This window comes from Arctopsyche grandis, chromosome 4 (assembly GCF_051622035.1).
Source record: "Arctopsyche grandis isolate Sample6627 chromosome 4, ASM5162203v2, whole genome shotgun sequence".
In the NCBI taxonomy this organism is placed as follows: domain Eukaryota; kingdom Metazoa; phylum Arthropoda; class Insecta; order Trichoptera; family Hydropsychidae; genus Arctopsyche; species Arctopsyche grandis.
The window spans coordinates 7,152,339-7,166,219 of record NC_135358.1 but is presented as its reverse complement, the minus strand read 5'-3'; the positions used below and the strand labels follow the sequence as shown (position 1 = coordinate 7,166,219).

At 33.9% G+C, this 13,881-nt stretch overlaps 1 protein-coding gene across 2 annotated transcripts in view; it reads right to left on the bottom strand.

The window, feature by feature from the left end:
- The window catches only part of LOC143911227 (CUGBP Elav-like family member 2), a 605,340-nt gene extending 597,361 nt beyond the window's left edge, over window positions 1–7,979 (bottom strand). For both annotated transcript variants that reach the window (XM_077430030.1, XM_077430026.1), the window contains exon 1: window positions 7,831–7,979. The gene's annotated coding sequence lies outside the window, so the exon portion shown is untranslated. The remainder of the gene's footprint in view (window positions 1–7,830) is intronic.
- Window positions 7,980–13,881: the final 5,902 nt, after the last annotated feature.

Sequence of the window (13,881 nt, the reverse complement as noted above, 5' to 3'; positions counted from 1 at the left end):
CAAATTACTCAGTTATACTTTGTATATGTAGGTACGTAGTAACAATAGATGAAGTTTTGTGATCATGCAAAAATTCGAACTCGAGATTTTGACTGATTCGAACTTAGAATCGACCACTGATCACGTTTTCATGATCTAGAAAAAATTTGTGTGCGTGTGTCCGTGTATTTTTGGGATTTTTTGAACACCGTTAGTCCTATCGAACTGAAACTTAGTATCGGTTACTAAAATTTGTATCGATACTGTTACTATATCGGTATCGGTTACTAAAATTTGTATCGATACTGTTACTATATCGGTATCGGTCACTATTACATTCCAAGTATTTTTAAATAATTAAATGAACATTAAGATCTTTTTAAATTTACCAAATCAACTCACTACGTTTAGTGCCGAACATTCTCCATTACAATAAACAACATTTCGTTTATTATTATTTATGCCAACAACTATTATGAATTTGACAATTATAAGGTTCGCCTTAATACCGTTTAAAAAAATGTATTATATTTTTTATTTTATAAAATTAAAAAACCGTATAAGAAATTAAACTTACATTTAGCTAAAAAAATCGCCCACCAAATAATAATAATACATTGTGCGTAATATCGTTTTTTTAATATTCATATTTGCTGTAAAAAACGTGTGGGTGTGGAAATTCTTTAAATATTACAAACACTTTCCGTAAAAAAGCAACACAAACAATTAAAAAATAAACCATCCAATTCGAACCAAAATTTTTAAAAACTCATAATAAAATTTGACCACCAGCACGAATTCCATTAAATTTAAAATACATTGTGCAAAATTTAACCCTCGAAACTTTTGCCAACCCTTTCGCTCGCACAACTGTACCCATATATGTGCATATATATATAGATAATAACAGTCTTCGACATATCATACGCTGAATATCGTATAGCCGCACACTTGCGGGGAAATACGTGTGCAAAATAGGTCTAAAGTTTAAGGCATTATTGAGGTAGCAGCTGCCGGAGTCTGATTTCGCCACTGGTGCTTTGAAACTTCAATTAAGTGTCTCCAAGTTAAATTACTGAGCTTTGTGCGACATTAGACATTGATATACCAACGGAAACGTGTCATGCGAACCTCACGTATGCGAATGTGATACCATCAATACACACACGCCCATACATACATTAGTACCAGATCGAATTCAAACCGAAACCACTCACGAGACTATCTGCTCACATGTAGTATAAATTATGTAAATATTCAATGTTCTGGAACAAAGTTCTGTGAGCTTCAATAAAGATGACCCGGCGGTACAGATAAGCCGTTTGGCAATCTTAATGCGAGTGCTCAGCGTGTGCATCTCCGTTGCAGTCTGCATCGATGCAACCGCGCGATATTATCTCCGGAACTTGCATTGATCTGCTCCTGTACAAAAGCTGGAGATAAGGCGGATGTGCAACGGCAAACGTCCATTAAATGCGGTCGAGCACAACGTAGCTCGTAATTCACATTCGATTTGAATCGACATCTGTACGTGCATATTATACGAGTGTGTGTATGCAATGCAATAGTGTGCATTATAAATATGACCCCGTTCATTATCGCAATCAGTGGTACACTGACCTACAATGAAGACTAGAATGACAGTCATTTGTATTAATGTATAATTGTTTCATTTATCAACGTTTATAAATATATTATGTATTTTGGACATTGAACGCCAAGACGCATGAATGTTGGACAAATGAATGTTGTTTTTAAATCAAAAATGCATGAAGAAAATGGTTTTGCGTTTTCTAAAAAATGGTTCTCTATTGTCAACATTTTTTTTGCTCTCCTGTTTTCTCAGACAATAGAAAGGTTTATTGCTATTTTATGATAGACACTTGACTATTTAGTGATGACGTATGGATGTGAAACTTAGACATTGAACGCCAAGATGCTACACAGAGTCCAATGCACTCAAAGAAGTATGCAACGATGTATGCTGAGCATAATACAGGAATCGTAACAAGTGGGTGAGAAGTATGACAAGGGTAGTGGACATAGTGGATAGAGTCAAGAGATTGAAATGGCAATGGGTGGGCCACGTGGCTAGAAGAATAGATAAAAGGTGGACAAAAGAAGTGCTAGAATGGTCCCCGAGATAATGCAAAAGGGTAAAAGGAAGACCGCATGGAAGATGGATAGACGAAATTAGGAATATGTGTGGGGTAAGATAGATGAGAGTTGCGAAAAACACAGACGAGTGAAAGCGTGTTGAGGAGGCCTTCATCCAGCAGTGGATGGTAAGCGGTTGTAGATGATGATGATGTACTTTCTTGTATTATATAGATGATGTAGTTTCTTAATAATATTGACTAAGCGATTTTTTTAATTCCTTTATTTTTGTTTTGTATTTTGAAATTCGTTGGCAATTTAAGTCCATCTTATAAAAATCGTTTAAGTTGGATTTGGAATTGAAGTTGGAGTCATAGTCGAATTATAAAATAAAGCCGGAGTCGATAAATTTTCATCCGACTCCATAGATCTGGTTAATAGCAACATACATTGAGCTGTACATTTTATAATTTTTTATTTTTAAATGCTTTTTATTATTACGAAATTATGTTCACAATACATCTTATATCTTAATTGCTACTGATCTACTGATCATTTTTTACTTATTACAATTTTTATTTTATTTTATTAGTAATCAGAGTATTATATTATTCTAATGTTAATGTACAGTATAATAGGAAAAATAGCTCAACAACCTATTTACAATTCTTATTTAAGGCTCATAATACATCTGATACATAATATTAATTAAAGACTCTCTCAAGTCGACGATATAAAGCAGATTGTGTGTAGATAATCTGTGTTCATACCTGACGGGTATAAACATTTTGTTGTAATCACCGAGACTCTTCACAAGTATGTTAGTATGGTTATTAGTGATTCTGTAATAGAATCTACTGGTTAGTTTGTTAGTGATGTCTGTAACTAACGGAATATTATTTATGGCATGCAGTTTTTTCAAGTTAGTATATATGGGTGTATTATAAATTATTTTTAGGGATTTATTTTGTATTACTTGGAGCTTGAAAAGGTTATTATTCGAGGCGTTATTCCATACGGGTGAAGCATAGGTTAATAATGGTAATATGAGCGCGCGATATAATTTTATTTTATTTTGAGTTCATAAATAGCTATGACGATTAAATATTGGGTATATTGAGGATATACCCCGCATCGCCTTGCATTTCGCTCCCTCAGAGAATCTACCGGTTAGTTTGTTAGTGATGTCTGTAACTAACGGAATATTATTTATGGCATGTAGTTTTTTCAAGTTAGTATATATGGGTGTGTTATAAATTATTAATAGCAACATACATTGAGTTATACATGCATATGTATGTAGTTTCACTTCAATGGTTTGTGTCAAAGTCCTGCAGTGTTCTTTTCGAAGCAAAGAAAGAAAAAGATAACGGAATCTCTCTTTCACTTAATATCAAAGGTAATCTTCAATTAACGGTTGATCAGCTTGAAAGACCAGTCTCGTTTCCACGGCAACGGCCCCCTTTTAACTGCGGACTCAGTCTGGAAACTTAATCGTGGAAGAGGGCTGGTGTAAAAAGGGGGTTGTGCGATCCTGATTTATGCCGTCTGAGCGGCTTCCACTCCATCACCGAGGAGCTCGGTGATCTTCGCCGAGGAGACCAGGTAGCCGAGGATAAATAATCATTAGATTCAGGTGCTTCGGTGCGACCGTATTTCAGCGCAGCTCGATCGAAGTGCTGAAGCGTGCCTCTTCCTCGAGCGATAAATTTCATTTATGGCGCGTTTACAGGCCGGCCTGACCCGCTTTTTTCCGGATTAGATTTTATTACGTCTACTGGGGGAAGATGGAAAAGGCGTATGGTACGCCGCGTGAAGTGTACGCCGGTTAACTGTTCGACAGCGCATAAATTACGCCTTCGGCGTATTAACAACGCCCGCGAATTTCTTCACACATTAAAACCAGCCCGTGGGATTTGCCAGTACATAGCTGGTGGCCTCGTAAAAAATTTTATGTACTATAACATAATCAAAAATTGGGATACGATACAAATTTTATATTCGTACTCGGCATATAATATATATATAACATATGGTATTTATTTATTTATTAAAAAATCAACAGCCTTCAGATGTAGAAATTCATAAGAATAAAGAATAAATATAACAAAATAACATAGATTTTTACAAAATACATAATATATTTAATACATATGTATAGACAAACAAATGAAAAAGAAAAGAATAAAAACTAAAATACGACTAAATAGGACAATGCATAATTAAACATAAAGTGATATAATATAATTGGATAATGAATAGATATAGAAATAGAAATGGATCAATCAGACTAATTTCCGTTCGGCCAAAAGTCCGTTGGCCAAATATCCTCCCAGAAAAATGTCCGCGCATAATGGGATTAGTAATTAAAAAAATAATATAAAATCATTGCTTTTTTTAAAATTTGTTTCAATATTTTAATCCTATTGATCATCAATTCTAATTGAGCAAGCTGTAAAACCATTTGTTTATATTTTTTTAAATTCTGAAATATTATATTATATGTACCTATGTATGTATATGGCCATTATAAACGTTAAAAATAGCGGTCTTAAGATATGTATATCATAAAGAAAGTATATTTTATATAAATTTATTTGAATACTCATTTGTTTTTTTATTAAATTGACTGTCACGAACAAATAAAAAAATATACTATCTCTTTCGAAATTATATGTATACGAGAATCCGGCGCCCGCGCCCCCGGAGCCTTCGCCTCCAGAGGCTTCGCCCCCCCCTAGGGTTTCGCCCCCCGAGCCTTCGCCCCCGGGGAATTGGCGCTATGAATCGAAAAAAAATAAATCGAACGTGTCGTATACGAAACAACGAACGAAGGTTACATACATATGTATATACAAAGTCTCTTTCGAAATTATTTATTAGATTATATTTATAGAAAAAATATTCCGCCATATGTGTACATCGTTATTTATAGAAATGAAATGATTCATTCTTCGTCTTGAAGTGCGTACTTCAAGTCGAACTCTTTGAAGTATTAAAGTACGAGCAGAAGAAAAAGCGAACTATGAAGCATCGCCTGTTGCAAAGCTTCGATGGTGAGAAAAACTATATTTTCAATCCGGCAAGAGGAATAAAAGGGGAAAAAATAATAATAAAAAACAGACATAGATATAAAGGTGCTGAGACTGAACAGTTGTGTAAATAGCAGGGAATAATAGTCTGCCTCTGCGGAACCATCACCGTTCTCCTATAACTCTTCCTTGATTACCGTTCAGCCGTGTTTCCTACGGCTTTCGCTTCAGAAAAATCCTCTGGAAACTCGAGATTCATAAATTTTGCCCTTTCATCCTTCCCACACAACTCGGCGACCTAAATTTTAACGGTCGTTTTATTGCTATTCCGAGTGAGCAATTGACCCGTGTGATTCGAGCGCCCGGTAAGAAATTTCGATCGCATTAAATCTTATTATATAGACGTGATTCGCTTTCACGTTAAAATATCGTATAACAATAAGACCTCCGCCATTGTGTATTATTTCGATCCACTCGAGGAAAATAAGCCAAGACATGTATCTTCCCGGATATATCGACAAAGAAGGGCAAAATCGCCAATTTGCCAAGCTCAGTATATGTATGTAAAGAATCACGCGGAAACCAAAGCGTCTGGAAAAAGGAATGCAATCGTTGTTTACGTTTATTTCGCGACACTACAAATAATAACGAAGTGTCGAGTGCGCAACAGGTCGTGCCAGTCTCTTCGTTTCCCGGGAAATCCCGGTTTTCCCGGTCGGTTCGCGTCCAATACCCGGCGACACGCTCGCCAAACTCGTAGCTCGTGTAAATATTTATGTTTCTCTCATTCTAGCAACTCGACTAATGCAAAATACACATACGGAACACACACAATTTTATTCAAATGCTCTAATGTATGTATGTACATATATATGTCGGTAATAACAATAATTTAAGACGACTATAATCCGAATATACGAGTAAAGTATTTAAAGGTATATAATTTATTGCGAGATTTAAACTGAGAACATATGAAGCTTTCAGAAGCCAAAGTCTACTATAATTTAATGAAACTCGAGTATACGAGTTTATCAAAATTCTTAGTAAAAACTCAATAAAATTATATTACTTCTCCATACATTATAATATATTACATATAATACATAATCTCACTTTTCCATTCTAATTAAAGAATTTGAATTTTCTTTCATTAAGTTTTTACATAAATATGTGAATATTTACATACATTGTACATATATGAAATAGAATACGTGGGTGAGAAGTATGAAGAGAGTAGATTATATAATGTGTTGAAAAGAATGGTACCCGAAATGGTAATACCTGACATTTTGCGTCAAAGTAGGTTATTTGTCTTCATATTATATTTCATATAGTTCGTTCATTTATTTGATATACTTTGTGCTTAAATTATATTTATATATGTACTTCGTAGCTCTCAACGACTTTTATTTTCAAAATAAATACGGGAACTGAAATAACGAATTCTGAAAATAACGCTTCCGTCGTAAAAACACCCATTGCTTGCGCAACGCGCTTTGTATGAATACTTTCTAGCGAAACGGTCACTTTGAATTCTCGTTAATCAGTCAAAACTTATCACAATCGAAACAAATAAAATCAAATCATTTAGTATTGAGTGTTTTTTTACGCAATAAAAAAATCAAAACTCGAAAAAGACATATATGAAAAAACCAACTTTTTAGAATTTTTTATCGGGATAAGTCGATTGGTTGGTGGCACAGAACATTGTAAAAATCAATAAAATTTTCTAATTAACGTTTCCTTGATACAACGAAAATTTTCCACTAGATCCGACAAATTAAGTCCAAAATTCGCGGTTTTAGCTCCGGTCCAATGTACGCATGTAAAATTTTAATATATGAAGAAGCAATTTGCTTACGGGTTTTCATTTTTCAAGTCCATACCAGCTAGTTTCAATGTTCATCCAATAAATTTCGAGTATAATTGAACTGTTCTCATTTGACAGATAGTAGGGCCAGGTACACATTAACAGCTCATAAAATATAGTTTTTCATTTAAAACTATGCCAAGATATAAGTAACCATTGAAAATTTCAAATTTCAAAGCCACTCACTCAAATTCAATATTAAATTTGAATTAATATTTTAAGTGTGAATAAAAGCTACAGAGTTTTATACAAAATTCCAAGTTATGCATTTTCGGTTGATTTCCGAGTCTAAAACTTTATTAACCAGCAGCGTGGTCTAGTGGTTAATGTTGAATTATTTCGTACTTGATGTTACGAGTTCGATTCCCCGCTGTCTCGCTGTTGGCCAGACCTTGATTTGTCTAGGTCGATCGTTTCTTATCAGAATTTGCCAATTTTTCTGATTTTCATTGTAACGATTCCCGTAAAATTGGCGTTTCCTTCCCAATGTTCTGTTGCGAACCTTTAGTTATTGTTATATCTTAGGTTTCGCCATATTGCTCACCATAGATGTCTCTGTGGTTGTTTATCGAATATAAAATTCGTATTGTTACATGAAAGTTATTCATCGTTATTTATCGTATTAATACGATGTTTGTATATATGTATACTGACCATAGATGTAAGATATTGTATCTATGTAATAATTATGTGGACCAGGAAGGCGCATTTGGGGTTTACCTGTTAAACCTTCCTGGTATATTTGTAAAATAAATAAATAAATAAATAAATTAGCTCTTAAACATATGTTTGAAATAATTTCATGATTTATATTTAAATATATGTAGGTACATTGAAAAATCACTTACATACATGAATATACTCCATCAAAATCTAATGCCGTATAATCTTGACTGGAAAACAGCACTTGCACAATAATTTTAAACAACAATAACATATAAACAATAATTTTCACATACACTAAAAACACTACAGTCTTGTCGTTTAGCTAGAATGCTACTGGCCAATATGCTGAAGCCAACATGCGTTCAAACGACAACAACTGGTGCATTGTTGAATGTATTTTAAACGGTTGTTATCGCATTATCATTCTCAGTGTGACACACTCAACGAATGCATCACTTCAAACATCGTGACGACACGTATTTAAAAATATCTACAAATCATTTTTAAAGTGCAACTACACAAATGCAGAGTCCATGATATATTTAGTTGGCAGTGAGTGCATTTCGACTTATCAACCGGACAGGTGCATATAATAAATTGCTAGACTGCTAATGCACTCTCGCATATGCATGCATGTAATTACATTTATATGCACTGTAAAATTGTTTCATCGCAAAATTTGATATAAATTTCGCTGTAAGATGAATCCGATGCCCTTTTGATAGTGCATGCTACAAGGTTGACGAACCGTGGTGAGTGTCTGTGAATAAATGTAACGAATTCAGCATCCGCTCAAACTACGCTGGCGGATTATTAATTCCTATTTAACAAACGTGGTTTTAATTAGTTTTCATGTTTACATATGCAAAGCACAAACTACGATCGCTAATGATCGTAATATGCATATGGTTTCATTGCACAAGTGTCCGTATGTCAGTCGAAGCCCGTCTGTTCGTCACAAATCGAAATTCCTAGCTGATTTTCAGTGCCGCAATTATTTAGAGTACACATCGACTATCTCGGAAAATTAAAATCGGTGGAAATTCCCCACAGTATAAATGTACATATTATGTACTCGTTGATTGAAGGAAATTGCTATTGATTTTTTCATGCATCTTTCATTAGAGCTTTGTCTAGTTATATATAGCATGTACAAATGTGTATTTGAATTTAACGATTTTTTTATCGAATGTCAGCAGTTTTCACGTTAAAATGTAACCCCTGGTTTCGATATTTTATTATATATTGCAGCGTCAGAGTAAAATAGGTTATCGCAATGATTCATTGCTCACTGATGGGACTTTTGATATTTCGTTTCGATTTCCGCAAATTCGTATAAAATAAAAATTTAACAGTATTGTATTCGGGTGAAAATAATCCTTTTTGATTTTCACGGTTAGGCGACAGAATCTGCCGTATAAATCAACACTAAATAAAAACGTCAAAGACGTGTAAATATACATTTTAATATACACAGTATGTTTAATCATAATATCGACTGAACTATGGTCTTTTAGAACTAAAAAAATTTACAATAATCTTTGTTTTTGATTTATGGAAATCGGCACGGCACTGCACGCAAAATACTAGTTCTGTTCGGACTATACAGCACCGCTCGTTTGTCATTGACACAGCATGACGTTTCTGAAAATATTCATATGCACATGACAGCTTTATTGTTAGTGCAGTTGCACTTGCAACTATTGCGTCACGTAATGTGTGAATATTTCCAAAACCAGTTCTGCTTGATATGTTTCGGTGACAAGTACTGCTGTATATACGTATACAAACATGAATGTCCATTCATACTATCCACAGCACAGCAACTTACACAAATAACAATTTGTATTCATACTATACAGCATTTCACGGTTCCAGAACGTTCAAATAATTTTTGGTCGAGTACAAGGCACCAGCATGACTTGAAGTATCGAGAAAGCGCCGGGTTCGATCCCGTGATCTGACTTCGATTGAGAAGAATTTATTCTGAGTATAATCTTGAATGCTGCTGGTCAATCTTGGATATTTGTGTCTCCAAGTGGATCGCTTCATATCATAGTTTCTCAATTTATCTGATTTGTATTATGCTTATACATATGTCTGTATTCCTATATAAAGTATTTGTATTATACTTATATGTCTGGTCACAGTAGCATGTTAGAGTGTTCTGTTATGTCACTGTGGCAAAAATATGTAAATAAATACATAAATTAAATTGGCTTACTATGTACATTCATTACAGAGGGAAAAGATACTGTGCAATATTGCTTGCGTTGAATCATTATTGTCACAATGTAACGTTTCCGAAAATATTCATATACACATCTTCGTACACGTGCACTCGCCACTTTGACGTCACGTCAATTAGCTAAAGAAAAACGGATTTCTTTATCCACTTAACCCATATACGTTACGGTGACTATTACTGCTGTGTAGTATACATACATTTTGTCAGTTTTTACTTCTACATATATATATAATGTACTAAAGATCTGTACTGCTGTATCCATATATGTATTATATAATGTACTTTTTTTTCTCTATCTGCTGTTTCTGTCTACTCGGACTATAGATAGCAGCTCATAGATTTTAATTTAAAATATAAGTAACGAGACACATTAATATAAAATGATTCCATTAAGTTGATTATTCGAGGCGTATAAAGTGCAGTAAAAGTAAAAACTCTCTAGACACAATTAAAAAAACTTCGTACATGGTTTAGTCGCAGTTTGAGCGGGCGTAACTCTCGTTTATTACTTTATAAATTTTATTTAACAACTTTTTGACATTTTCCGAAAGAACAGCGTCGTCTTCCAAAAAGAATACGACTACACTTGAGCCGTTGCCGTAAAGTTTGATGGGACTATTAAAGCCGAAAACAAACTGTTTCCGGTGACGTTGGAAACGGAGGAACATCAATGTCTATCCGTCTATCAAAAAGAAATACAATAAAAGTTTTGATTCTTTTCAAACTGCCTCACGTACTTATATACACCCTCAATTTGATCATTATGATACGAATTTGTGAGACGGACCTTGCATTGTTCAGTTTTAGTGGGAAAAACAAAAGTGTAGTTAGTCTGTAGTTCTGCGTGACGTAAATCTGGAACCGGAAGAGTTGGCGAAGCGTGGCCCACGGAATCTCCTAGAGGGGTCCCTTAGGGACCTCAAACCCTCGTTCGTAGTCCCTGTCACTTGCAACCTGACGGTGCCTAACCTTACACTATCGTATAAGTTGAAAATACACTCTGTACAAAAAATCAATGACTAATATACTTAAATCCATTGCATTTGATGCATTAAAACATTAACATTAGTATACATATTTCAAATACTTTCTAAGTGAAATTTAAAGAAAAATTGTATAAATTTTGACTTCAGACTTTGGCCCTAAATGACCCCATTCTATCTGGCTACACATACGGAGTAGATATAAATATTATTCTCAAACACTTTGTCTTCTCGCTTGTTTTTTTTTTGTACTCGCTTGTTAGAAGCAAGCTGGAGTACATATAATGCGATTGTGTGGAATTCGCATGATGCAAATTACTCTCTAGTTATTGAGAACGGACAAAATGTATTCGTTTCCTATATAGGAATGAGTATTGATATTACCCATATATCTACCGTACTCCCTTCCTTTTGGGCATTCTAAGGTATAATTCCCCTTAACTTCGGAGAAACTTCTCATTATATTGTTTTGCTTCTACATAGTAATACGTCATGCCCGTGATTAATGAAACTGTTGCGACTTTATGTACCTATTAATTATGTATGTGCTTGGTAATCATTTCGTGGATGTATATCTTGCCCGCACAGTACTTTATAGGATGGCTCATATTCCAAGAGCTATCATATTTCTTAATGAAATTGTTGATATTTTTGACCACATGGTAGGCTGAGCGTAGGTTGATGGAGATTGTTTTAACCTGTTTGTCTGATAGCCTGCGCTCATCATTATTTACATAGTTGATTTATGAGTGGAATTTTGGTATTCTCTCTTACATTTGGGGCTCGTGTGGATGTTTTGCATTTACGGCTGGCTACTATTTATTAGTATAATAATCCCTTTAATACGGGGTAACAAAATTTTCACACTTTTAATACACTTTCATTAGTTAAATAACTTCTTAATAATGCAAATATAACAGTAGATTGGGAAACAAAATTATGAAAATATAATTTTATGGTCTTTGTATCTTTTTTTTGTTCTCTGAACTTGTACACATATTTATAGATTACTAGTGTTTTTACCCGGCTTCGCTCGGTATTTGTAATAGTAACCGAGATGGCCAATCTAATAGTAAACATTTTATTAAATTTATTTGAATAGTTTTATTTTATTTAAAATTATTTGAATATTCATTAGTTCGATGACGTCTCGGATTTACATACGAACCAACAATCTAATATATACGAACCAACAATCAAATAGAGACTTTGTAAATATATATGTTTATAAGTAACTTTGTTTGGGATTCGTAAACAAGTCAAAATTTCTATGACCACGAGTCGATTTTTTTTTTCGATTCAAATAAATTTAATAAAAAAACAAATGAATAAATGTTTATATTACAAATGCTGAGCGAAGCCGGGTAAAAACAACTAGTACTTACATACTTACAAAGTCTCTTTCGAAATTATATATTAGAATAAATTATGAGATTATAAAATTGAAATAATATTCAAATAGTAGTGACAAATAGTAGATAGAATGGTTTTACCAATATAATGTATAACCGTTTAAATGATTAAATCAAATAAATTAGCAAACTTTGGTAGGAAACGACGACTTAGAGTCACAAATATCCAAGTTTGACCAGCAGCACTGCATAAATACTCCGAATATGTACATACATAAGTCCTCTTCAGTTGAGGTCAATCCAAAGCTTGAACCCGGAAAGCTCTCGGTGGTTAGCATTAAAGTAACCACCGATCTATGCTTTTATCTATTCATTACCATTATTGACTTTTTTAATCCATATACATACATACATATGTACATATATTTTAACTACATAACTAAGCGATTTGTCTGCCACGAGCTTAGCAGCTATTGCACTATTCTGTGTAAATGTACGTAACCGAAGAGCGTTAGCGCTAATTAATCCTCGTTCGTCTCGAACGTCTCAATTCATATTTGACGTCGGAAAACCGGCGTCGGTTTTCCCGGAAAGTCACGTGATAAATAGTCGCGCAATAATGAGGTGCTCAACCCGGTAGCGACCAAGGGCTCTATCGGAAAATGGTTTGCGAACAAAAGCTGCATACACCGCGTCACGTCTGATGCACTCGCCATTAATTATGCACCGGGGAAAACCACCCCCGCCTTGCATTGTCCTCACTAAATTGAGCCTCAAAGGCGTCCTCCTAATCCTTATTAATTTGTTACTCGAAAACAATGCCGATTATGGCCTCGAAGCTCACTTGAATAATTTATTTAATTCAATGGAACATCATAAACGCAGTGATGGTTGAATCTACATATATGTATATAGTAAATATATGTGTAATAAAAGACTTATAAGTTCAGTGTATTGAGAAAGACACCCCATTCCTCCCCTTCAACTTACTCACCACTAATACTTACTCACCACCAGACTACTTAGAATATAATAAATTGGTTGAAATTCTATAAAAATTAATAAATATTTTCAATATGAAGTCACGTGAAAATATTCTTCAAAAGCATATGAAAATTTATAAAAATGATACTCATAAAAAAGCAATTACATTTAATGTATGGTACTTTCAGAAGTACACGCGTCATACGAATAATACGTTCATAAGAATAATCTATGTTAAGAATATGACTGAAAGGTGTATATTCAAACTAACGCGAAGGAATACATATGTATACATATATGTATTTTATTTTACAGGATAAGAAATAATGCAAAAAAAGTTATTTAAATTAAATATTGTATTTAATATTGATAAACATCGATTCTTCAGTAGTAAAAATTTCGTAAAACTAATTGTTACATTTTAATTAATTGTAAGTGTTTGAGTATCTCTACCACACCATGACAAACATTTTTATTGTTTAGTTAAGTGTTCTAGTAAAGGTACTTTTCCGGCGGTTAAGCTGGGGATAGACTGTAATAAAGGGACAATGATTAATGGTTTGGATGAATATTATTAGTTGTGGACGTTTTATATTAAACAGCCTCAAGTGGGTCTGAATTACAGATGACAAATTTACGTATACAAAATAATGCCCTAAAGCAGGGTTTC